Source organism: Lathamus discolor, chromosome 7 (assembly GCF_037157495.1).
Source record: "Lathamus discolor isolate bLatDis1 chromosome 7, bLatDis1.hap1, whole genome shotgun sequence".
NCBI lineage: Eukaryota > Metazoa > Chordata > Aves > Psittaciformes > Psittacidae > Lathamus > Lathamus discolor.
In genome coordinates this window covers 1,892,746-1,916,603 of record NC_088890.1, presented here as the reverse complement: position 1 = coordinate 1,916,603, position 23,858 = coordinate 1,892,746, and the positions used below count along the sequence as shown (strand labels likewise).

The 23,858-nt window shown below is 46.7% G+C and overlaps 1 long non-coding RNA gene across 2 annotated transcripts in view; it reads right to left on the bottom strand.

The window, feature by feature from the left end:
- The window catches only part of LOC136018145 (uncharacterized), a 360,185-nt gene extending 337,648 nt beyond the window's left edge, over positions 1–22,537 (bottom strand). The window contains exon 1 of one of the 2 annotated variants that reach the window (XR_010614270.1): positions 22,506–22,537. This is a non-coding gene — a long non-coding RNA (uncharacterized LOC136018145). Of the gene's footprint in view, positions 1–2,400; positions 2,445–22,505 lie in introns of those variants that run through there. The other variant, XR_010614271.1, reaches the window with a different exon arrangement.
- Between the last annotated feature and the right edge of the window lie 1,321 nt (positions 22,538–23,858).

Here is a 23,858-nt window from a genome sequence, read left to right as displayed (position 1 = left end):
CAACATCTGACCCCTTTCCACCTCCAAAACCTCAAGCTGTGGAAGAGCAATGCCTGGCTATGTAACAGGTACATGGTGGAGAGTTGCTGGAAGGAGCTGGAAGCTGGTGTCCACATAGCAGAGCTGTCACCATCACGGCTCACGTTTCCCCACATGCCTTGTCCTGCTCTGCAGTATACCCATGAACTTACCCAAGCAGCAGGCCCTGCTTTGTGCTATGAAGATCAAAGAGTAGGTGTCCAGAATGAAAAGCTCAGAGTTACCATGAGGCCTGCCTCTCACCATGCTGGGAATAGAAATGTGGCAATCAGGCTTTGGGATGAAATCATATTGGACATGCTGGCTTAATCTCTAAAATATGAAATTGTAAGGGAAGAATTACAGCTAAAAAGCATTTTACATTTTAGAAAGCTGCTCTGACCCGTGCTGGATCAGGAAAGAGGAGAAAGGAGGGGGGAAAGCCTGTGGGATGCAAAAGATTACAGCCAGTTCGGTTGGGAGAGAAAATACTAAATCCACCATCAAATAAACAGCCTCCTGCTCCTGTCCTGTGCTGCGTGCTTCTGTTTGAAAAGGAAAGGGCTGCGTTTGTCTTATTTCAATTCTCAGGATCAGATTATTTGCTATTTGCAAATATCTGGGTGTTATTTGCAAATCTCCCCAAAGCTTCATGTATTTTAGCCTAACTCAGACGTTCATTTCGCAATCACGCTTAGGTGGGATGCAGTGCAGCACTGAGTGAGCTGCTCTTCCGATATACCTTTATTTAGCCAGGCCATTGGAGAGCAGAAACAATAGTCCATAGCTAGCCAGCTGCGAAAGATGAATAACAAGCAGAATAGATGAAGAAACAAGCAATTTGTGGGTTCCTTGTTGAAAAACATTTGCAATTCAATGACTATTTCCTAATGCACATCCCAGAACAGATTCTCACCATTCTGTGCTGTGGGCTGCAAAAAAAAGAAAGTCCCAAACCCTGAAAGTTTTGGAAGCTCTGTGTTATTCCCATGTCACCAAGAAGAGAGGATGAGGGCAAGGATGCTGCATGATGCCACCCCGATGGCTCTCTTTGAGCTTCTTGGTGAGCACAAAAGCATGGCAGATTGCTGTCGCAATGCTTGAACTGCATCTTGACTATATGGCAAGAAAACTACCAAAAGCAGACCTTTAAGAGACCCTTCCCCTGCTCCACTTACCAGTAAAAGTTTTCTCCCTGCGTTGTTCAGTATTGTGTCAGGCACTAAAAATACAGAAATGTGAATGCTTCTCAGCATTCAAATATTCAACACACTCATTATTTTTGCAGGATCGTGGGTGTTTATGGATGTCACATCCAGGAAGATTAGTCCTGAAGTGCTTATAAACCATGTAAACACTGTCACATAACAGGATATGGAATAAGGTCTCCCCCCTGAGCCTAACCCTGGGCAAAAGGGTGATGGATGGACTGACCCTTTAGGCCATGGAAACCATCCCATTATCTTCCTCACTGAGAGGAGGATGGATTAAAGGCACCCAGTGAGGCTCAGCAGGAAGCTAAGTTTATTAACAAGGAGCAGGAAGCACATTGTGTGTAAGAATCTCTCTACTCTTGTACCTGGAGGGAACATTAGCACTTATCAGCCTAATATTTCACTGCAGTCTTTCTTTCACAGGCTCTTGCTTCCTCCTCCTCACACAATAGCCTGATCACACTGACAGACAATTGGAAAGATGTGCCCAAAAAGCTTCTAATTTGGATGAATTTTGGGGATTCATTCTCATCTGGCCAGCCTGATGAGAAGAGAGGAAAGAAAATAAACAGTAAGTGAAATCTGGTCAGGCTAAAACCTGTGCATTAGGTCAAAAAAGGAACAAATCTCTGCGGGATTCGGAGGGGAGATTCTGTTTTAGTGGTGTTTTTATGTACAAAGGGAAAGGTTAATAGAAGGTCTGAACAGAAAGGTTCATAGGAAATTGTCATCTGTATGTATTTTCTTTTTGAAGTAATAGTTTGCAGGAGCCAGGGGAGGGGGTAAACCAGGAAAGGCCAGAGGTAAACTGAAGTTAGAGCAGCTTGGAAGAACTTAAAATCAGGGAATGCAGCTTCAGGATGGAATGGACTCCTGAGGATGCCAAAGTTTGCCCCAGTTTTGTTTTAGAATCATAGAATCATAGAAAAGTTCGGGTTGGAATGGACCTCAAGATCACCCAGCTCCAACCCCCCTGCCATGGGCAGGGACACCTCACACTAAACCATCCCACCCAAGGCTTCATCCAACCTGGCCTTGAACACTGCCAGGGATGGAGCACTCACAACCTCCCTGGGCAACCCATTCCAGTGCCTCACCACCCTCACAGGAAAGAATTTCCTTCTTAGATCCAATCTAAACTTCCCCTGTTTCAGTTTGAACCCGTTACCCCTTGTCCTGTCACTGCAGTCCCTGATGAAGAGTCCCTCCCCAACATCCCTATAGGCCCCCTTCAGGTACTGGAAGGCTGTTTTGGAGGAAAGGAAAGGGGATGAATGCAAATATTGAAAATACCATTGGGAATAGCACATTCTTATTTTTGTTCTCCAAATTAATTTTCATTTAAACCCATTTTTCTAATTGAAATGTCCATAAAATAACAACGAATCTCCAAACAACCACTGCTGATCTAGAAAGTCTAAATTACTCCTAAATGAATTCCTGGGGGGTATGTTTCCTTTTGCAGGGAATGAGGTAGGTTTCCATGCTTGGTTTTAAACCAGACTGGAAGTAAAGGTAAAACCAGACAATGCTGGGCAAAGCCCAAATCCCGTCAGTTGTCCAGGGATGGTCTCTCCATTGAGCAACACCAGAGGAGGCAGCTGCTGGGTCTGAGCTCCTCTCCAGGTGGATCTCAAGGGCAAACTACTCTCATGTTGAAGGGCTTCTTTTCAGTTTGATTTATGTTTTGCTTAACATCATGTCTGTTGGACTGATCAGACCAGAAGTCCTCCTCACCCCGTATCCTGTCCCGAAATCGAATGGATTTTCCAGGGAAAGGAGATAAAAAGCAATTCCTGGATAGAGCGATTTTTTCCAATCACATCGACTCAGCCCTGGCAATGAGCCCTTTAGGGATTTCTTGATTTAGAAATTGGGATCTACCTGAATGTCAGCAGCTATTGGAGTCCTGCTGGGCTCTGAGGGCTTCACGCTGCTCTAGCGTGGGTCCCCTGCACGGGGCAGCCTGTCTCATGATGATCTGTATCACGGGCTGCAGGGGAATCTCTGTTTGGTGCCTGAAGCGCCTCCTCCCTCCTTCTCCCTGACCTTGGGGCTGCAGGGTCTCTGTGTTCTCTGCCTGTTCTGACTCCTTGCTATGGCTGCAATTGCTGCTGCACAGTCAACTGGCATTGGTTCTGTTGGACATGGGGGAACCTTCTAGCAGCTTTTTATAGAATCCACCCCTGTAGCCCCCCTGCTACCAAACCTTGCCTTGCAAACCCAGTAAAACAGTGTTCCCAAGGCTGACACTGGACTCATTTGGCTTAATATGCAGCCATGAGCAATAGGGATCTGCAGCAGCATCCCTTCCCCACCAGTGCAGGGGCATAGGACAGCAGTGAGGCTGAGTTATGGAGTAGACTTCATTGTAGGCTGGAGAAACCAGTGCTCCCATTTCCCTCTTCGGGATGCGATTGATACTGAGCCTGCCTTAAATCTACAGTCAAACTCTAAACTCTTCTTGCTGTTAATAGTTTCTCCTAACACAGGTGTATTAAGCCTAGGATTGCAGTGAGATGCTCAGGAAAACGTGTTCCTCAGCCAGGAGGGTTGCCATAGGAGAGCATTGCCATAGGGTCTGCAAGCAGTGCTGCAGGGTTGTTTGTGCTTGTGCTTGACAAAGGCATGTACGTGTGACAGGATAACAATTCATCTTAGAAATTAGAAAGAAGCCTTAAAAAGATCTGCTTTCAGTGAACATTGGGATATGACTTGCCAATTCATTGTGACGGGGTTCCCTGGGATTGGGTGCTCACTTTGGAAGCCGCGTGCTGTATTTCTAGGATGGTTTACCCAATTTCCCAGGATATTGTGTCATATCAGCAGAAATTCTACATTATGCAGCTCTTAAGTTGCAGAATTTGACATTTCCATTCAGCTTTAAAGAGAATAGCATTGGTTCTTCTGATCCTGAGACTTGCCAATAACTCAGGGAAAGCAGGCTTAGCCAAACTATAGATACAGCAGTTTGCTGCTGGCAGGTTACTAGCTGAGCTTTTCAATATACATTCACAGGGAAACACAATGCTCTTCAATTAGTTGGCAAACTGCGGCAAGAAGAATAGCGGAATGTTGAGCATAGATATTTATCTGATCATTATCATGAGTTGCACTCTGAGAAATAACGACAGGTTTGCCATTGAGTTTGAGCAGAGAACGCATTTCAGCATGAGAACATAACCACTTTTGTCTTGGCAACATGGAGAGAATTACCATGGAGAGGTTAGACAGCCTCGATGGGTGGATAGGTGGGTAGGTGGGTAGGTAGAGAGAAGGGAACACAAAGAAACCTGAACAGAAGCGAGATAAATGAGGCTAGCGAAATAAAAGGTGGGTGTAAATGCCATTTCAGGGCTTTCCCCTGGTAGAACTCGGAGTGCTTAAAGAAAAAAGACATAAGGGTTTTCTCTACAAGGAGAGCTGTGAAGGCAGGAGGAGAAAAACGGATACCCAAAAGGCCAGTGCTCGAATTAGGAGCAGGATCAAGACTGCGCTGCTCAGCCCCACAGTGCTCTATGAGACGGCACCGAGCACATTTAGATGATGGGAGAGCTCCACACCAAAACAGGCGAGATATTTCTCTGTGCAACTGCTCTCTGAAAGCCCTGCACAGTAACTTATCAGGAGGGAAAGCGGTGGGGAAGTGCCACCGCCAGCAAACCATGGTAAGATGAGTTGCTGTGCTCCACGATGGATCATCCCCCAGCTGTCCATTGCACTTTCTGCCTGAACCGCTGCCGTCTACAGAGAATGTCAGGTCCTTGGGGCCTCGTCTCCCTGCATCTCCCCCATGATAGCGAGGGCCTGGCAAACACCTTCCCAATAAATCATTGTTATAGCAAGGAAGGGAAGAGGCAGGCAAAGGGCTTTGCAGTGATCCCAGCAACGTTCTGCCTCCAGAAAGCACGTGTCATGGGAGAATTTCAGAATGCTTCCAGGAGCCGAGGAGGCAGATGCAAGTTAGAAACCTTTGAAGGAGATGAATAGCAGGAAGCATCTCTAAAAGACCCACAACGGCATTACTGCAGAAAAAAACAGCTGCAAAATGAGGTAATGACTCTTCAGTACTCTCCAATAGCTGGCACAAGTCCTCTGTGTTTCATCTCGCGATCTATCAACGTAGCATTAGAAGATCTTAAAGTGTTTACAAGTGGATGCAGGGTGAGTCCAGTGGCCTCCTGGGGATGCTGACCCCTCTCCTGCAAGAGGCACACCAAGGCGAAGGTTGTCCTCCTCCGTGCACTCAGTAATGAAAGAACCAGACCCCACTGTGGTTTTTTCCTTCTGAGAGTCCCCTCCTGGGTCCTTACTCTAGCATTGCCTCCTGCCACATATGTCTTTCTCCTCTGATATTAAAAAATAATTAAAGATAGAAAATAAGACCAGAGGAAGGCTGGAGGAGGAGGGCAGGAGAAGGGGAAGCCCTGTCTCATTGAGCCCCTCAGTAGCCAGGACAAAATCACTGCTGCTCAATGCACAAACGACATCCTGATTTGTGAAGGACCTGAGCTGCCTCTCTCAGTGCAGCACAACCCTACAGTGCCATTATGTCCTGCTCCTTCCCTGCCCCACTTCAAGGGGGTGTAATCTGCTGTCATCCAGGGCAGGATAGATCCCACCTGGAATGCGAACTTCATCGGCACAAAGCCTCAGAGGGGACTGACTCAAGCAAGTGCCTCTTCTTTATACAAAAGGGAGCATTCTGCATGCAGGCAGCGGCAGAATAGACGGAGACCTGTCAAAAAGTGATGCATAGGCAGCTAAGTGAAGCTCAAGCATTCATAAAGAAACAATGTTATCAAAGATGAATAGCTTGAAAACTGCTTTTAGGAACATTTACACAGGGTTTCACCTCCTGGCAACACAAACGTCAATGCTGCTCTGGCAAGCTGACTCATAGCAGAGCAGGAGAGCGCTGCGGAAGGCTCACGCTTATTCTCTCCTTCCGCACCAAGGTCTATGCAGAGGTGTGCGTGTGTGTGCAGGGCTGGGGGTGCTGCACTGAGGGATCACCCTAAATTGGCTGAGAGAGGAGTTGTTTTCAGACTCTTTGCCATGCTTTCTTAGCGTGGAAATTCAATAATCTCATTAATTACAGAAAATAATGTAAGGTGGATCCGCCGGGCTCCCGAACAATTTGAGCTCTCCTTCTGTGGGTAATTGCCAATGACATGTCTGAGAGAAATATCACAATGATACATAACAAAGGGCAGCGCAGCTTTACAGCATAGATCTTGTTGCTATGGGAACTTGTCTTTGCTCCTATCCCGGAGTTAGATGATTTATGTATGTGCAAGAGTTCCTTTATTTTAGGGCTTTTGCAAAAGAAAAAAAACCCCTATCAGATCTCTATCCACATTTATCCACGCGGTTATCTATCCAGTTATCTAATAATTCTTTCTTTATTATAATTACCTGTCTATTATAATCTTTATCCATTGCCTCATTCTTCCAAATATTCCACTCACTGTCTACTTGTGGGGGCCAGGACACAAGACAAGCTGCGGGAAGAAGCAAACGTGGGCACCAGTTACTCTTTGTGCGTACTGCATGGATGTGACTGCCGTGGAACAGTCAAGCCGTGCGTTGTAAACCCCTGCTGCCCTAGTGATTCTCCCCGTGCCCACATGCAGCTACGTGACAAAGGCATCTCCCTTGTTTCCGAAGTTAAAGGGAACGGTGGGGCTGGAATAACCCTCTGATCTCACTCCTTGTGAATGGTCACAAAGTACGAGGGTCTCCTATAGCTGTGCTGGGCAATGAAGGCGGAGTACAAAGAGGGAATACTGGCAATCCTGGAATGAGCATCCGAATGATTGCAATTGGAGCATAACTCCCATTAAGAGACCTCTTTGGCCTGTTTATCTTGCATAGTAAGTGGTTTCCTTGGGTGGCCAAGTGATGTTTGGCTAAGAGGTGGGAATATGACCTCTTAATTCAAAACCAGGCAGGATTTGGCTGGAGCTTTTTGCTGTCTTTGCATTTCATGACTTGTTAGCCATTACCTGGGTCAGGATGTACCTGAATTTAATAGGAGGTCTTCTTTTCGTGGGGTAGTTTGGGTGCTCCAGCGGGACCATATAAGCTAACTGTGCACCAGTGAGAAGCTACTGAAAGCTTCACTCTCCGATTTGAATATCTTGCAATCACCAGAGACCCATCAAAGAAGATGTTCAGATTCTGGTGTGCACAAGGATTTGCATGATTTTGAGACACAACGCTGCTCCTGAGAGCTTCTGCCTCGAAATTCCTTTCATTCCACATCCTCCCCAGTTACATGAAAACTCCTTTGAACGCGTACGTGTGTTTGCGTAGGACGTTGCGTGTAACAACTCACAAGTTCAGTGCATGGGAGATGTGGCCAGCAGCCATGTTCGGGTCCAGATCTGTCTTTAAATCAATCAAAACAAGACCCTGGGAAACCCCCTGGCACTTCTGGTAAGCCACAACAGCATCGAAGATGCAAGAGCGCTCTTATTTCGCCATATGCTGCAGCGCTTCTCAAGGCTATCATTTGACTGGAAGAGCGAACAAGATGCCCGTGACTTTTGTTCACTCGATGGCTGGAAACAATTGCCTGCTAAAACGTAGCACAAAGTCGGTGCTTTAAATTTGCAAGGGAAAAAACAATCACGTGAAGCACTCGATCTTGAACAGAGAGTGAGTGAGATTCCATATTTATGAGCATTCGCTTTCAGCCTGGAAATTCAGTGATCAGTGAAACCTCCCTGCTCAGGGAGCTGATTGCGCTCCTGATCTAATCAGTTCCTTGCTGCATGGAAGCCTCTACCGATAGACCTCCCGCTTGACTTTCCCCCCACCCACCTCAGCCCAGATGTGGTCGAAGCATCCCTCTGCCTGCTCCCAGATGCTGAATCACGAAGTGGAAACTGCGTGTGAGGTGACCCGCGATAAGACAAGCCTCGTGGCATCCAGAGCACCCTCCTCACGTGGATGTCATGGATGCAGAAACCACTTCCCTAATTCATGCCGAAGATAAAAGTTAATCCCTTGGCACAGCTGATTGACTCTTCATAACAGGGCTCCTGCTCCTACCACGAGGCTGTAGTCAAGAGCAGCAGTTCCCTCCTCCCCTGCTCTCTCCCTCCCTCCCTCTCTCCCCTGAGTTTCAATTCCTTAAAGCTAATCAATATCCTTATTAATGTTCTGAAATCAATTACCCTAATAGAGCCTGGAGGGAGCCGAAGGGTTGCTATTCAGCACTCACCTTTTATTATCCCGACTGTTTATTTCCCCATTGATAGAACTGTCTGACTTTATGACAGATTATGGGTGAAACTGCAGTACTCAACACACTTGTCAGCCCTAGAGATATGTTGTGTTATTATTACTATTTCAAGAGCCTTTTGCTTACATTTCCTGGTCGCACGGATGCTTTAGAAAGTGTTCCCTGGCTTCAGTCTGCTGGAATATGATAGGGAATGCTGCAGCTCTGTGCTGCACATCAAACAGATAATAATCTGGTTTATCTATTCAATTAGAATATTGCCCTTGGCCAATGCACTGTGTTTATGCAGAAGGGAGTGCTCTGTGATCTGCAGTGAGATTGCAAGATACATGCAGGTTGGATCACCTCGTGGTAATTCACAGCAGAAGGGGCATGCAGGAGCATCGTCCCTAAGGCATCAGGGGAGAATGGCATTTCTCCTGCAGTTAATTCCCTCTTTTCCATATAGAAGTAATGCCAAGAGCCTGGAAGGCAAAGGGAGAGAAAGACTGCAATTCCTTGCAGTAGTGTGGCATCAGGGACGTGTTCCTGCAGGAGCAGGGGCACAGGGAAGCATCACGGAAGGGAAGCAGCTCTAAATGCTCCTCGGTCTTCTGAGCACTGAACTCAATCCCTAGCTACTGAACATGTCTACATGTATATTTTAAGGAAATTCAAGCACATGGGGTTTTTCCTTCCTTCCTGGGTTTATTGATCAGCCATTTAAGAGTGCAGAGTACAAGCGACTCCAGGTCAGGTTACCCTCTAAGATCATTCCAGCAAGGAGCTGAGGTAGGAAAGGAAATGAGAGTCTATAGATGAAATCAGCCCTTCCTAAGTGCCGTCCATCACCTTGCATGCAGTGTCCCTCCTGGCCAGCAGCCTGCTCTGCTCACCTTTGGATGAAGGTGCCTGAAGTGCTCGTCTCTGACCATCCTGGGGTGGTTTAAGTGCCTGGTACAGTAAATCTTTAATCCAAAAGATGACAAGTGAATGGGGAAGGACAGGCAGGGGCCTTTCCTACTTACCAGGGCCAGAAGAGAAAATATATCACTTCCTTCTTTTCAGTTAACCAGTATCAGATAAGACCATTCGCGCAGTCATCACACTGATAATGAGACAGGCCCCATTTCAGGGAGATTATTGCTTTATTATGGAGTGAGCATTCGGCAGATGTCTTAATTTCACAGAATTCATTTCACATTATCAAGATTTCTGTCCATCTTATTTGATCTAACATTTGTTAAGAGTGATTTGTCTCTCTCTAATACTTAAGACCAGTGCAGTCCAATCAAGCAAATTGTCTGTAATTTAAAGAGTTCCTGAGGGATTCGTAACAGCAATAGGACCTTTTGGGTTTTCTTCTGAAAAAGAGAGGAAAAAAACCACCCCAGAAAATACATCCTGAGCTAATGATTTCTCTCATCCCAGTCTTCTTTTATCCCAGCCTTTCCTGCCAATATGCCCGTACAGCACAATTCCAGATACATCAGAAATGCAGTGAAAAGTGGCATGAAAGCAGCGTCACAAAAAGGGAAAAACCCCTTGATTGAAGTTGTGAGCTAGCGAGAGGAATGTGAGCCCATCCGAATCTGAATTAATTACAGATTTTATTAGCATCTGATGGCACCTCGGGGAAAAGTGCTTTTAAAAACGCCTCTCTCTGTTTTAAAGGCAAAACACCAAGCAAAAGCATTTAATGCCAAAAAATCCCCCCCTGTTTGGAGGGTGATACAGCTTTCCTCTGGCTGTACCACATCGCTGGTGATGGTGTGAACAAAGCCGGGCCAGTTGGGTATCTTCTTCAGGAAGGAACTGACAAGCCCGTGTTGATCTGGAGCTCACTTGAGTAAGAAAATCAATGCATTTTCCAATTGAACATCCCTCTTTCTAGTTCTTGCAGTGCAAGGGAGCTCTGAAAGCTCTGCAGAGCTGAACAGTCCCGTGCTGGGTCACACAGCATCTGCGACCTCCTGCCCCTCCATGTCGCATCACGAGTGATGAGCAAGAGTCTTGGTTGACATGGTCTAACGTTAGGTTTCTGTGCTCATGCTGGTTCTCAGATGATCTTAAGGTCCTTTCCAACTCTATCTATTCTATGAAGAGGATCAGTCCCCTGCTCTGCCTCCTGCTAAGAAGCATTGCCTCAGTTACATGCGGCTAAGGGTCCTCCAGAAACAACCTCGGTTATGGAAAAAGGGGGTCTGGGGAGCACTTAAAGGAGAGGAATTTAGAAAACAGAGGCACCAAAGAGCAGCACGTGTTGCTGGCTCCACCTGAGTGCATCAGAAACAGAAACGCTGCCAGATTTACACAGTGTTTGCCACCGAGCTGTGAATTCCAAGCCCCGCTCCTTGGTCATGCTCTGCTGAGCGAAGTCAGGAGGAAGCAAACAGATAACTCCCCTTTCCATCCACCTCTGCCTTCTCTCCCCATCCCACTCAGAGCCTGGCTTTTATAACAAGGCATTTTCCTCCCAGGCTGAGAATAGATTCCCTCGGACCCCAAAGGCTACGTGCATGACATAGACATCATGCTCGCACGTCAGTAAGGGCTGGTGTTTGCTAGTGCAGTGATGCATTAAGGATAATGACTGGAGCATATCATATATTTAAAGAAAACCAACCTATTCATAATTTATCTCTCTCAAAGAAAAGCCTTGGCTCTGTGGTACAACACTTAGCTGAGTCATTACATGTCATGTTCAAAGGTAGATGAGAGTAGATGTGTCACAAGAGATCTTGCTCAAACTTCCAGCGTAGTCATAAGCAATCAGGAGGAGCAAGAGGACTGAAATGCTAGAAGGCACTGCATAAGGTATGGCCTGCTAGAAGTCTGCATCATTTCATGGGAGTCTGATTTGAGCTGTCAAAGCCTTGGTGAGAGATTCGGCAGCTGGGGAGAACCAAAAAATGAGTGTATCCCATGTGGGGTGTGAGACAGCACATGATGCTCTTTGGACCAATGCTCTTTGGACCAATGCTCTTTGGACTGATGCTCTTCGAAGCAATGGACTCTTTAGAGTTCATTGATGCTCTTTGGAACAATGGACTTTGGAGATGCTCTTTGGAGCAATGAACTTTCTGGAAAAGGTGGTTTAGGGAGCTGTAAGCAAGGAAACTGCTCAATGCTGACCACGTCCTGGGAACTGGGATTTAAGACGTGCTTTGTAAAGAAATAGAATCGCTTGTCAAGGAAACACCTGGCTCCGTTGTCAAAATCTCCAAAAGAAACAGTTTCAAAGAGACAAATGATTTGCTGACTTCTTGGGTCAAAGCACAGCAATAATCCAGCCCAGCCCTGCCAGCGGTTGCCAGTCCCCTGGATGCACGGATTTTAAGCCCTCACAATGATTCATCCACCAATTCAGACTTTGACCTTCCTGCTTTAGACACACGCTCCAGCAGCAGAGGAGCAGGGGACTGCGCTACTCCAGCAAGCCCTTCTTCAAAGTGTTTCCCTCTGGATCCCAATTCCTGCACTGTGTTCAAGAGCCTTGACCCTTCTCGTCTGGTGTGACTGATCCTGGCTTGGTGCAAGAGCTGCAGCACCCCATGAGGGGGATGCTGATAGCGGATGTGGCAAGGAACCACCGTCCCTGTGAGGATGTGGAATGCGTTTCCCAGTCTGGCCTTAGTGGATGGGACTTGTGGCAGGCACAAAGGAAAGGATTAAAAAGGCTGATCTGTTTGAAATGAGTAATCCTTGTGAAAACCCCCCAGTTTTCTTCCTTTAGTCAGGCGCAAAGCTAGACCAAACCAAACCTATCCGCTAGTATTAGAGAACAAGAGGTAGAGACCTGGGAATTGCCATGCTGTGTTGCATGAGCTGAAGGGTCATAAATCAATATACAGATTTTTCCAACAAATCCTTGTGAAGAGAATCAAAGGAAAGGAGGATCCCTGCAGAGCCTAATCCTCAGCCAAACTAACCACCCATTCATGAAGCCCACAGCCCTGGCCTTAAAACTGCTGTATTAAACTGCAGAGGATAAACCCAACATGATAACGTTTGCTTTTGTGTCAAAGGATCCTGGGAGAGTCTGTAGTTTGGAACAAAGGGTGGAAGGATAAGGAAAAGTCTTGAAGTTAATTGTTTTTATTATCATCTGCAAACCACACTTTTGGCTTAAAAACCGTGATCTTCTCCGCACCCGTACTGTTGAAATACCATTTTCATTCTTGCTTTTATTAGTAGTAATTTTTTCCACTTTCCATCTTACTTGATTTCTGATTGTTCCCCACTTTAGTAGCCTGGCTTGTTATTCTATTATCTGCCTCAAGAGGCTTTTATACAGGCTCTGTAGGAGGAGATGGAGGCTTCAAGGGGGAGCTCCCAGCAACAAACCCTTTCCCATTACTTCTTGTCTGCATTTCATGCGCTTATTTATTTAGGTAATAAAACCACACAATATTAGGAGAAGCAAGAAACAAAGACCAGAAAATCTAGGTTTGGTTCGAGAAGCCTTAAAGTGAACACCAAGATGTGACTCTTGGTTTAACACGCAGCAGCCAGGATGGTGAGTGTGTTGTGCTGCTGAGTTGTCGTGATCGCTTTGGTTTCAGTGGGTCTAGAGGCTGCACGGAGAAGCAGTTTTGTCAACAACAAAGCAATGTCCTAGCATTCGTCTCAGCTGACACCTGCGGAGGTGTCCTTTGCTGTGGGTACCTCTCTTCATGCCAGGATGGCTGGGCACATCTAGCAGCATTTTGCTATGGGATCCCGGATAGCCACAGTAACCCGTGCCCAAGCTGGCTGGGAGAAGGTATCCCTGGGGCACCGAGATGTGCTGTTCCTATTTCACAGCTGAAATAGTTTATTTGTCTAATCTGAAGCAAAGGAACCCTGTGGCAGGATGGGGGAGCACCCTCAGATCCCAGCCCCAGGCAGATGGCCAAGCCAGTAGCACCACTGTTCTTTCACTCTGAGCTTTCAACAACAGAGAAGCATAAAATGAATTAACTTCTGCATATGAGCAGATGCTGGAGGGGAGATTTGTTTTCCTGTTCTTTCTTGCAGGATCTGCCTGGCTCTGCTGGAGGCTGAGCAAATGAGATAAAATGCTGAACCAAAGCTGCAACACCCACTGATGTGAGCTTTCCTTGGCCAGTGCTCATGGCCACCTTCATTTCCTGCAGAGAAGGGAGTGCCTGGCGCTCGGACACTAGGAAACAGGAGTTTGCTTCAGAGCCTGATAATTCCCCACAGCCTACACGTACCAAGGGAGCAGCCAACCAACAAGTGATTTCCTAATCTTCCAACAGAGATGGCCTCTCAGAAGACAATGGGATACAGTCCTGTCTGCGTCCCAAGCTTGGTGGCCTGGTGTCCTTCAGTTGTTCTGGAAGCAAAACTCCTTGTTGCAGAGCTAGCACTGAGGGCATCCGCAACAGCCACTTTCACATTCTCAGCTTCACATTAAACTGCAACACAGACCCCATTGACAGACAAATCAACCAAGTCAACATCTGAAGGATGCGTACTGCTAATGATCTCTGGGCCATGAAGGCAAACCTAAAGACTTCAGGCTATACAAACCCATTGCAGATGAGGAGGCCAGCTGTTGATACAGCTGGCATCAATATCGCATTTGTCATGTAGAGTCCAAAAGAGATGTGTGTATCAAGCGCGCTGCTGTTGAGAAATCATGTAAAAGTCAAGGGGTGTGCTTTTTACGGAAGCTTGGTAGGGAAATCTCCCTCAGCCCTCCTCAATGCACAGACAGCCCAGCCTACCAGCACTGAAGAGGTTGCAAATGCACACTTGATAACGCACAAGGTTCCCTCCAGCAGGGATAACGCCGTGGGATTACAGCCACATGGAGGGTAACAGCCAGAGGGAGGAATAGGAGATGATGCTAAAAGCAGGATTGGGAAGTAAAAGCAGACCTACCCTGGGCAGGGAGGCAGGAGCAGATCCAAGATGCTAAATTAAATCCTCAGCACATATAGTTAAATAAAAAGGGTGGGAGATTTGTCTTAAACCTTTTCAGAGCAATGAATGCCGTATAGGAGGTGGGGGGCTGTAAGTGCATCCCCTCCAAGCTGACCTCAGGGCTCCACTGCTACTATCAGGCACCTCCAGGGAAAGGACCACTTCGATTCCAGGATTTTGGCCAAATACTTCAGCTTCACTGGATAGCTGAGATGCCAAAGGGTCTGACTGGGAAATGCCTTGGAAAAATGAGCTTGAAGAGACTGAGGTACGTCACAGGCCCAAGGAGTGGAGTGAGGGAAACTAAGGCAGGAATCAGCTCCTTTGGGTAGAACCCAAAGGAAGGCAGAGATGTGCCAATCCAAAGGGCAAGGCAAAGGCACAATTAAAACCAGAGAAGTAAGGGAGATGGTTGGAGCCCAAGAAACCAGTTTGTAACATCAGGTGGTGGCTGCGGCAAGGTTAAAAGAGGAATAGATCAGGTCTGAAACAGGGCTTGAGGAGGCAGAGATTTGATACTGGATTACAGGGAAATTAGAGTGCCTGGGGCAAAATAGTCTTAGGCACAGGAACCTACAGCAACACCGTGCCAAGAGCTATTTTAGGCAGTAGAAGGGCTGAGATGGATGCTGGAAAGCCTGTCTCCTCCAAGCTGGTGTGATCTTGTGCTTGCTCCTGTTTGACCTCCTCCCACCTGGGACCCGCGAGGCTGTGTTGCACCATAAGACTGAATCAGGCCCAGCAACATTTACTTGCTTGGTACAGAGAAGGGATTTTGGAGGATTGATTAGCTAATATTTACACAGAGCTTTAGGCATGTCAAGGGCTTGGTTTAACTAGGCTTTCCACTGCTGTACAGTCACCTGCAGGTAAAAAGAAGAAGCAGAATATGTTGGCAAACAGGGTTTTAGCTTGCTGGGTTACAGACCTGTCCTCTTATCTGGTTTGTAGGCTGGTATTCGGGGGCCAGGTTTGATGATAAACAGTAAAATCTGTGCCTCAAAGCAGAAATTCTGACGATAAAAGAGGCAGTGGTGGTCTTCCGGGATGGTATCTGAGTATTCCTTCCCCCAGGGTGATGCAGGGGTCTCCCCTACATGCCCATGGCATAGCTCCAAACCAGCCCTAAAGCTCCGAGCCTTGGAGAGAGGACAGTGTTGGGGCAGAGCACAGCAATATCAGGCTTTTCAAAGCTTCTTGGCTTGTCTATCTCCATGGCAAAGCCAGGCTCTGGACCCCAGTCCCTGCTGTCTGTCTCCACACTGACAAACCTTCCTGAAACAACCCGAGCTTCCAAGTTTGTTGGGAGCCAAATTACTTCTCCAGCACCTCCCAGAGGGACTGGGCTAGTTAAGAGGAGAGATGTCAGTGCTGTCATCAGAGGGCACGGAGTACATCTCACAGGGGAATCCTTAGTGGGGAAAGCGAGAGGGAAATCTGCGCCTTTCTGTCTACAGGAAGAGATGCTGAGGATCCGCTTCGTCCCCTTGTCATGAGCAGGAAGAAGGGGTAAGGGAGAGAGAAACAAAGCTGGTAATTAGCTTCCTTGGCTATCCCAAGATGATTGCAGTTCAAAGTGTTTGGTCAAGACCTTGCTACGTGTTCTCTAGCTGCACTAGACAGCGCGAAAGAGGACGAATGAGTGAGAAAGCAAGTGAACTGGAGACTTCATCTCACTGTTAATTAAGTGTCTGGTGCTTTGAGGAGCAGTTTCACCAGCTGCCTCTGGATGGAAGAGGCACTTGTGAGCGTTAGGAGCGAGTCCTGTAGGTACCATCTTAATAAAAGCAGCACATAGCATCAAGGAAAAAGAACAAGGAGAAGAAGATGAAAAGAAGAAATTAAGCTTAGTATCACATTTGTCAGGCTAGAAACTGGCTCAGAAACCCCAGGAAAGCAGGCTGGGCTAAGGCTCCATTTCCGTGGGAGAGAGCTGACAGGAGGTGTCTGGCTGGGCAAGGAAACCAGGCTCATTAGAGGCAGACCCACAAGGGCATTGACCTGCCTGATCCCACATAGGTGTTGAGCACTTGTGCAAATCAGTGGAAATTTTGGATATAGAATCATAGAACCCCAGCCTGGTTTGTGTTGAAGGGACCTTAAAGCTCCTCCAGCTCCAACCCCTGCCACGGGCAGGGACCCCTTCCACTGGAGCAGCTTGCTCCAAGCCCCTGTGTCCAACCTGGCCTTGAGCACTGCCAGGGATGGGGCAGCCACAGCTTCTCTGGGCACCCTGTGCCAGCGCCTCAGCACCCTCCCAGGGAAGAGCTTCTGCCTAAGAGCTCAGCTCAGTCTCCCCTCTGGCAGGTTCAAGCCATTCCCCTTACTGCTCATGCCATCTCATAGCCTTGGTTGCCCCACTGTGCCCTTGTACAGCTCCCTCCTCCTCTTCAGTGTGGGTAATTCTGTGCTACCATGGGGCAGGATTAAAAATACCACTGTACATGTGGTGATGCTGTGACTGTTCCTTCCAGACCTGACCTGAGTGCTGAGGCAGATGTGATTTCTCTCCTATACTGCATGCCAGGGAGCAGGAGCTGATGTCAAGTAAACAGCAAGAGGATGTTTGTGAATTAAGGGAACACTGAGAAATGTTTTAATACAGAATAACAGAAACTGCCTTCTCCTTCATAAACCATCCTAAGACGTGTAACTCACAATGCGTGATGGAGACAGGTACAAATGCCTCCGTGCGCTCTGGTTTATAAGTGGCTCTGTAACAGGTGTTATCATTTTGTCTGCTCAGTACTTTAACATCATTCATTTGTGCTGTTGCAACGTGGCACAAGAACGCATCTTTAGAATAATTCACCAGGAAGAAGCAATTGCTATGAATCACATCATATTGTCATTATGAATACAGTACATCTCCACGCCGTGCCTTCAAGGAAAGCGTGGAGGAGACGTGCTCCCCATTCAGCTACACACGAACCCGCGTTTACTTTTCTCCTTTCATTTCAGTTGTTCTCAATCTGCCCCTGCACAAACAACCGCATCTCAAGGCTCAAAAGGGGTTTTTTTTTTGTTGCCTTCCTTTTATTCTTCCTTTTCTTTGTTCACCACTTGTGAAGGCTGGCTGACCATGACTTGTGGGCTGTCTGGAACAAAGACTACAGCTAGCTGGTGCTCATAGATGCAGAAGAAGTCAGGTTGGATGGGATCTGCGGAGGTCATTTAGTTCCACCCTTGCTCAAAGCAGGGCTAACCTGCTTGCTGCTGACTTTCTAGTGCGTCAGCCTGGGAAATTGAAGCCAGTAGGGACTTAGAAAAGATGAGAAGAGGAGGGAAAACCAGAAGAGCCTTTCGCACTCAGCAGCATCAGGGTCAAGGTACCATCCCTAGAGTTGGATATACTGATCCTTCTCTGCCTGATATAGAATATACATTATACAGAATATATATTCACTGATTTATCAATGAATGAATGAATACATAGAAATCCCCAACCAAGAACTGCTGCCTTCATCCAGAGCAGGAATATGACCTTGAGACTGCCAGAGCCTCAACTTTCAAGCCCTGGCCATGTCCTTCGTGAGCAAGCATCCTGGTTTCTCCCACGTTACAGTCAGAAAATGAACATTTTGCCCCAGTTCCACATGCCTCCCAATTGGGAGCAACCCCCTAAAAAAAACAGAAAGTAAAAGACAATTTTCAAGCCTCAGAAGCTGACACAAACCAAATTTGCTATTTTCTCCTCCACTTTCACTATTTCAGTCATTGTTCTTGGAGATCCTCCTGATCTCTTTTCTTTCTCTCTCCCCTCCCTATTTCGTTTTCAGTCTGGTCTCTCTCTCGCTGACAATTGTGCCTGGCTGCTATCCAACGGGCCTGTCCAGCTTCTCCTTGTACAAGCACAGAACACAAAAGAATACAAAGAAGACTGGAAATGCAATTATAAAACTGTCTCTTCCGCCCAGGCACAGATATTTTAGACAGCAACCTCCCTTTCAGCACAGTTGGAAGGGAGGAAAAAAAAGGGAACTAAAGCCCTTCTGAGCTATGTCATTATTTATTCGGGATGAAATGTCCTGCAGGAAGCTGTAATTAGCCCACATGTATGATAAACTAAGAGAACGGGCTGAAGGAGGAAAATATGCAACAAAGAAAAGGGGTAATGCTGCAGTTACCTACATTCCTTAAAGCCATAACTCTTGGAGGTGAGCTCAGCTTATTCTGAGTTCAGGAGCTGAAGCTGGGACAGGGACGTTGCGCTTGGAAGCGGCGCGCGCACACATGCACACACTGAACAGCTTTGCAGTGGGTATATGGGCTTTTCAAGTCAATATTTGGGAATACCTCCTCATAAACGAGAACTGTCTGTGAAAGCAAAATCCTGGGGTATTCAGTACAAGAAAAGCTTGAAAGTGAGATGGAAGAAAATCTCCCTTGTCAGAACGAGATTTACACGCACGCCTCTGTGCGTGTGCGAGCTGGGGTGTCTACATGCCCATCGATACATGCACAGGCATACGTGTATCTGTACAATGGAGCATTTATTTTATGAGAAAAACTCTTAAAACTGTCAGCCAAATTGCTTAATTGCAGAAAAGTAAGGGAAAAAAAAGAGCCATAAGATCAGCACTGTCTGAAAACACACTATCAGCAATTAAAAGGAATAGCCAACCCACCAACCGCTGAGCGGCAATCTATAATCCACGCTGCAACATTCTGCTGATGCCTTCTGCATTCTTCTCCAATACTCATAATGCCACAAAAAAAATACCGTTTCAGACCTCAGGTGAATGTCCCTCAAGTGCTTCCTTCTGAAATGGTGGTATTTATAAGCAAATCTACCGAAAAAATATAGGAAATACAGAAGAAAACTTGGAAGCAGGAGATTGAGGTGGGCTGGGACACACTGGACCTGTTTATTGATGGAGGGAGGACTATGGAGTGTAATTTCTAGTATTAAATACAGCGTTTCCTCCATTCCCCTGGAGAAAAAAATAGGTCTTTTCATTCTGTTCCTGCACTGCAACCCGAAGGCAAGTGAAGAGCCAGAATGCATCCCCATTCATCTGCCTTTAAATGCGAGGAGATACTGGTGAGCACTGCGGAGTGATGTGCTTTAGCTGACTGCAGCTCGTGCCCTGCCATGGGTCAAGGAACCCAGCAGGAAAAGGAGAGCTCAGTGGTCCGTGATGTCTTGGGGATCTGTTATGATGAGACAGTCATCCAGTCATCTTTCTAGCTAGTTATCTTTCAGATGGGAAGAGGCAGGACAATTGTCACTGGATTTTAAGGCACTGGTTGGAAACAGCAGACTTCTGACATCTCCAGTGAAGCTACTACTGAGCTAGTAAAGACTGATGCCAAAAATCATTGAGGCAATTTGATTCATAGAGATGGAAGAGTAAGCTATTACTAAAGACAAACAAGCAAACTTCCACCATGGCTAATGTGACAGTTTTCCATGAATCACCTCTGGCTTTGATTGCTTTTTAGGCATTTTAGGGAATGGCAGATAAAAACTATAGCTTTTAGCTCTTTCTTGCATAGCTCCTGAACATTAAATGGTGTCTGGGACCAGTGGTGTCCAAAGTATGTGGAGTGGTTCACATTTGAAGTGCTCCCAATGAAGAGAGGTATCTGCACCTTGGATTCTGACTTTTGACCATCTGTCACATTGAATGTACTAACACAAAGAGGACAGCCCTTTGGCACCCTATATGTACAGTCTTTCCTGCGAGCATCTTTTGGAGCCTCATCCTTTTGGGGAATCCTATTTTAGCCTATGTAACTCTGGGTTTTCTCTCTCTTTCCATATGAGAATTGAAGATGAAGTCCTCATCATTTCCAGATGCTTCAGAATAGCTTTGTGCACCTACACTGGTGCCTTGGAGACATCAGGGTGTCTACACCTCTGCAGCCTGACATTCCTCTGTGGGTTGCACAGGCAACCTCTGGCTTTGTTTAACTAGGAGAGAGTGAAGGGCTTTGGGTTGCTTCAAATGTCCTGCAGTGCTTACTCAGCACAGTATCTAAGCCTGTGCTTAAGCATAAACACATGCACCAAGCTTCATTGCCTTACTCAAGATTCAATCCTATCAATTTAAGCACATGCTTCTGAACTCTGCTGAATTCAGTCCTAGAACTCACAAGCGTATTCCAACGGAAGAAAGGCAACGATCATCAGTGCTGTAATGGGAGAAAGTTAGGGTTTCCAGGCTTCATGTTAATATCCCAATGCAAAGAGAAAAAGGGAATTCAAAGAGAAATTTAGAAAGGATCTGCTCTGTCAGCACCGTTGGCTCCAGCTACTGGGTTTCCCAAAGCGTTAACATGAATGTGGTGTATTAACATACAGTCAACATAGAGGCACATTCACTGGATGTATATGCAATGTGCCTTCCTACTATACTTTGACTTCTGCCTGGTAAACATAATATGCACTGATGAAAGGTGGCAGGACCTGAAGGGAGCCCAGCTTATCAACCGCAAACATCTGGAGGAATCAGAAGCTAAAATCAAAGGATAATAATACTTACAATTCGAAATGGACCTGCCACGTGCATTCAATCACAGGCTGAGCCAGTCTTGCTCTCCTTGCCCCACAGCTCATCACATCTCACATCCTCAGACATCTTTAGCTGGGGAAAAGAATGGAGACAGAGAGTGAGTACAGGTTAGTGCAGTGAGCTGATGTGTGCATGCTGGGGGGTCAGTGCTGTGTTCATGGGTGTGGAGACCACCCAAATCCCAGCTATCCTCACCCTTCTGGCATGACTTAGCCACACTCTACGCTGCCATGAAGTCAATCCAAGCAGTTGGACCAGCCTCTGTGCCAGCACCCCTTCTACCTGCAGCAGCCGCAGGCACACCAGAGTGGGTATCACTCTGCAGAGATACCATATTCTCTGTTAATCCACCTTGCAAGCACCTGAAAGGACTTAACTATGTGTACCATACAAGCACCCTGCTGAGACAGTGGGAATAGGAACAGACCTGTAATTACCAAGGAAAGACAATGAAATCACACGTATTCCCACCACCTGCGGTTCTAAATGAGGAGAAGTGTTAGTTACACTGTTGTATTTCTATAGCATCTCAGGAGAAGAAACAGAGGGCGTAATGAGCTACCAGGCTTGTGCTAAAGCAGAATTCAAGCGCATTCACTATTTACCCCAATCCACCGCCCGGTGAGGAGGGACGCAGAGGGAAGCACAATTAAACTTTCACACTTCCCCTTTAATGTGGGGAATGAAGAACACGCCTGAGAGAACGATTTCGTGTTGTTTCACAGAGCCCAGCCATTTGCCACCCCCAAATGGAAAGAAGTTATCAGGAGGAGAGGAAAGACGCTGCGGTGGCTGCATGCTTTTGCTGTGACATTGCAAAGGACCTGAACCTGGGTGGCTTGGGCTGAATTCTAACCATCAGGCACGCGCTTTGCCTTAAGTGTAAAGGGGGAGTTCACAGGACTGAGAGGAGAGCTGCTGTTTGAAAGAGGTCTACAGAAAATGTCCCTTTCTTCTTTCATAGACTTAGGAAATCTGAAGGATGTGGACGTGAAAATAGGATGGTGAAAGAAGCATATTCCCAGAAGCAGGTTCCTCCATGAAGGCTCTCCTGAGGGGAAGTCTGGGTTTTAATGCTCTGTTTTAAGTACTTTAGAAAAGAAGTATTCATTCTGAAAGCATTTTCTTTGGTCCCTTCTTTGATGACTGTTGGTTTGCTGTTATGTGGTTGGGACTCCTTTTAGGTAGAATCACAGAATAGTTCGGGTTGGAAAGGACCTCAAGGTCATCCAGTTCCAACCCCCTGCCATGGGCAGGGACACCTCACACTAAACCATCCCACACAAGGCTCTGTCCAACCTGGCCTTGAACACTGCCAGGGATGGAGCACTCACAACTTCCCTGGGCAACCCATTCCAGTGCCTCACCACCCTCACAGTAAAGAACTTCCTCCTTAGATCCAATCTAAACTTCCCCTGTTTCAGTTTGAACCCGTTACCCCTTGTCCTGTCACTACAGTCCCTGATGAAGAGTCCCTCCCCAGCATCCCTATAGGCCCCCTTCAGATACTGGAAGGCTGCTGTGAGGTCTCCACGCAGCCTTCTCTTCTCCAGGCTGAACAGCCCCAACTTCCTCAGCCTGTCTTCATACGGGAGGTGCTCCAGTCCCTGATCATCCTCGTGGCCTCCTCTGGGCTTGTTCCAGCAGTTCCATGTCCTTTTTGTGTTGAGGACACCAGAACTGCACACAATGCTCCAGGTGAGGTCTCACAAGAGCCGAGCAGAGGGGCAGGATCACCTCCTTCGCCCTGCTGGTCACGCTCCTGTTGATGCAGCCCAGGATACTGCTGGCCTTCTGAAAGGGTTTAGCCGGCTCTTCTGGTGGAAAGGTCTTTCCAAAGAGGATGCTGCTGTGGTATTTCCTTTGGATACTGACAGTTTGCATTCGGTACGTCTGGAAACATCACACAGCCTTTTCACTGGGAACTCAGGCTAATTCAAAAGCTGTCAAATACCCATTTTCTTATGGGCAAGAGTGTGGGGCAAAACCACAGCCCACATTATCTTATTCACTTCAGCAATAGGGCTGTTCATTTGAAGAATCTTCTTGGGTCAATGGGTAAATACTTGACATCCTTTCTTCAGCTGGAGGAGGTTAGAGAAGCCCCTTTGTACGTGTATTCTTAGGTAGCTTCTGAACAGAAACTACTGGGGATTCAAAACTGAGCTTCTGACACTCGAAGTTGTGCTTTGGCCTCATTCTAAGGCAAGAGAGTTGATCTGTTCTGGACAGGCAGGCCCTTTGGAAAACACTCGCTTGAAAGGAGAAGGAAAAAACCAACCCTGAAAGCCGTTTTCTTTATTCACAGAAAACAGAATGCCATGGAGCAAATGATGAGGGAGTGTGTGTGTAATCATGTATTTATTTGTCTGAATCGCACACTGCAGATTCAGGAGGTACAGAAGATGATGAGAATGATAAGGCACTGAAGTGATTGTTTAAACTGAAATTGAGTCTCACCCACTGCAGAGTTTGAATTAAACAGAAATAACCCAAAGCAGCAATGTAATAACCTTAAGTGAGGCGCTTTTTAAAGCAGCTTCCACATAATGGAATGCTCTCAGCCTCGTACAGATGTTCCACATAGGTTCAGATAATCATCGAAGGGATGGGCTTTCCTCACAGACAGCTGAAAGTAAGCACTGCTCTCAGAACGCGAGCTTCCCTTCCACCATACATCCTGCTTCTATACGCTGGTCTTTATCAAAGTATCTAAGTGCTTTCAGTAGACGAAAGCATCCTGGCTTTATAGATATATAAATATGTTTTATAGCCACTATAGGGATTTCTATGCTAAGATACACTAATGGTCCACCAAGCAAGACACTCTCGCTATAACAGTGATCAGTGCTGGATGTTTCAGTGTAAAGAAGGGCTCTAGCGTCTCTCTGAACTAAGCAACCTATAAATTGCTTAACATTAGCAGTGCTGACTCCTTATTAT